Source organism: Ostrinia furnacalis, unplaced genomic scaffold (genome assembly GCF_004193835.3).
Source record: "Ostrinia furnacalis isolate ACB-3 unplaced genomic scaffold, ASM419383v2 OfSCF5688, whole genome shotgun sequence".
Classification (NCBI taxonomy): Eukaryota; Metazoa; Arthropoda; class Insecta; order Lepidoptera; family Crambidae; genus Ostrinia; species Ostrinia furnacalis.
Window position 1 is genome coordinate 165,173 of NW_021135927.1, and position 3,189 is coordinate 168,361.

The following is a 3,189-nucleotide window of genomic DNA, read 5'->3' on the forward strand; positions in this document are numbered from 1 at the left end:
AGAATGCTGCAGCGGACTTTAATGCTGTTTTCAGCAAAGCAGCAATTTAATGGGTCGCTTGTTAAAAATACAACAGACGATTAATGTGTTCTAACATTAAGGGTGGGTTGCTCCATCTTACTTTAACTTTGACAAACGTCAAAAATCTGTCAAACTCCATACAAAATACACCGGTTATCGTCATAGTTACCGTCAAAGTTAGGTGGTGCAACTCAGCCTAAGTAGGACATGTTTGAAAATGCTCGACAACCCCCAAACTGTCTTAAAAAGTCAGTTTTCCAAGCAAATACGAGTAAACTTTTGAAACATTATTATCGTTGTAAATTCAATCCAAGCAAACATTTAACTATTAGTCTTAACGGTCCATTTACATCTCCACCCAATCAGTTAACTTGAACTGCCGATGACTTCCAGTCAATTTGACTGCACCTGCTTACAAAGGATGTAACTTGTCTATGTCTGGATAGTGACGGTATGCTTATCGATAGTTGACAGTGTTTAATAATCGATAAACGGGCCCTTAAAGATCTTTATGCTCATACCTTAAATAAACTCTACTGGAGTGTGTAAATTAAATTGCCGAGTCTCTCGATATTTATGTGATGATAGTGTGACGCCATTAAGAAGATTCACAAAGATTACTCGTAGTGCGCGTGGACACACAGGGTGACACATGAACCAATCACAGATCTCTATTCAATACTGTACGTTCGATTTGCTACTTCACTGAAGCAAGCATCGTTTGTGAATACGGGCGTTCGTTCGTTCGTTCGTTTCAGCCAAATGACGTCCACTGCTGGACAAAGGCCTCCTCCAAGGCTTTCCACAATGCACGGTCCTGCGCTGCCCGCATCCAGGCTCTTCCCGCGACCTTTACGAGATCGTCGGTCCACCTAGTAGGAGGCCTGCCCACGCTACGTCTTCCAGCCCGTGGTCGCCACTCGAGAACTTTTCTGCCCCAACGGCCATCGTCTCTACGAGCTATGTGCCCCGCCCACTGCCACTTGGTTTTAGCAATTCTGCGAGCTATGTCGGTCACTTTGGTTCTCCTGCGGATCTCCTCATTTCTGATTCGATCACGCAGGGAAACTCCAAGCATGGCCCGCTCCATCGCCCTTTGGGTGACCTTGAGCCTTCTTATGAGGCCCATAGTAAGCGTCCACGTTTCGGATCCATAAATCAACACTGGCAGCACACACTGCTCGAAGACTTTTGTCTTGAGACACTGCGGTATTTCGGACGTGAGTATATTGCGTAGCTTCCCGAACGCTGCCCAGCCGAGTTGGATTCGACGATTGACCTCTTTCTCGAAGTTGGCCCTACCTAACTGGACTGTTTGTCCCAGGTATACATAATTGTCAACAGCTTCGAGTGTAGAGTCTCCAACCTTCAAAGGAGTGGGTGCGACACGGTTATTAGACATGATTTTTGTCTTGTCCATGTTCATTTTGAGACCCACTTGTTGAGAGGCTCTACTGAGGCCATCGAGCATTGTGCCTAGATCTTCCAAGGTTTCAGCCATGACTACGATATCGTCCGCGAATCGAAGGTGGGTGATGTACTCACCGTTAATATTTATGCCAAATCCGCTCCAGTCCAAGAGCTTGAAGACATCTTCCAGGGCGGTGGTAAACAGTTTTGGAGATATGACGTCTCCCTGTCTTACCCCTCGCTGCAACTGGATAGGTTTCGAGTCCCGATCCTGGAGGCGGACTGACATTGTGGCGTTTTTGTATAAACTTTTTAACACTTCGATATAACGATAGTCAATTTGGCACCTTTGGAGAGACTGTAGCACTGCCCCTGATATTCAATGTGCCTCTTACCATTCGGTGATCGCTTCCTGTTTTGACCGAGTTGATCACAGAGACATCATTGAATATATGCTTCTTCGTCGACAAGATGAAGTCGATCTCATTTTTTGTAGCGCCATTGGGATGCAGCCATGTCCACTTTCGCTGTTTTGGCTTCCTGAAGAAGGAGTTCATCATAAAGAGGCCCTCCCTCTCCATAAAGCCAGCCAGCAGTTGGCCACGTGCGTTCCTCTCTCCGTACCCAAATTGCCCCACTTTCAGCTCATTATCGCTTCGTATTCCCAGCTTCGCGTTGAAGTCCCCCATCACAACGGTAAAATGGGACCGGGAGCTATGTATGGCTCTGGAAATATCCTCATACATAGTCTCCACTTCGTCGTCGGGGTGTTCCGTGGTCGGTGCGTATACCTGTATGACCTTCAGCGAATACCGTTTGGTGATTCTGAGTATAAGGTATGCTACCCTCGCCGAAACACTCTCGATCTGTACCACGTTGTTGATAAGGGACTTGTGAACGATAAACCCGACACCACCCTGGGACTGCTGGTCGCCCTCCCGGAAATAGAGCAGGTTTCCGGATTTGAGGATTATGGTGTCCTCCCCCTCTCTTCGGACTTCACATAATCCTACGATATCCCACCGTAACCTGCTCAATTCTTCCTCGAGTTCCACTAGCTTCACGTCTGTACGCAGTGTGCGAGCGTTGAAGGTTGCCAGGGCCAGAGGTCGTCGGTGTTGGTAGCTTGGCATCCCCCGGGGATTCTTCGCACCCCTTGCCCCACCGTTACCGTGACCGCTACCGTGGTCCGGGATAGTGGGGCCGCCGGGGACTAGGGGCCGTTTTATTGTGTGTACAACCATTTTGGAGGGTTTTGCCCTAATCGCCACGCTTGGCAGGCGGGTTGGCGATCGCAGTTTTTTGTTTGGTTTCGCACGCAGACGCTGCTGCCCGTCTGGTGCTACAGGGGTTTTGTCGCCTCTTACGACACGCCTCCTGTCGGCGGTGGGGAAAAGTATTCTTTTACGGCCGTCCCCACACGGCAAATACGGGCGTTAATTTCTATCACTTTCTCAATTCAGAGTTCAATTTTCAATACATGTAACGTATGAGTGTAAGTGCTTTGTTCTTTGTTTCCTAATTGGTAAAAAAGTATCATCATCATCATCATCATTTCAGCCATAGGACGTCCACTGCTGAGCATAGGCCTCCCCCAATGCTTTCCATGTTGATCGATTGGTAGCGGCCTGCGTCCAGCGCTTCCCTGCTACCTTTACGATGTCGTCGGTCTACCTTGTAGGTGGACGTCCCACGCTGTGTTTTCCGGTGCGCGGCCTCCATTCCAGAACCTTTCTGCCCCATCAGCCGTCAGTAAAA

General features: G+C 48.5%; 1 pseudogene; it reads right to left on the minus strand.

Moving 5' to 3' along the window:
- Positions 1-775: 775 nt before the first annotated feature.
- Positions 776-2,754, minus strand: LOC114361401 (uncharacterized; annotated as a pseudogene).
- Positions 2,755-3,189: the final 435 nt, after the last annotated feature.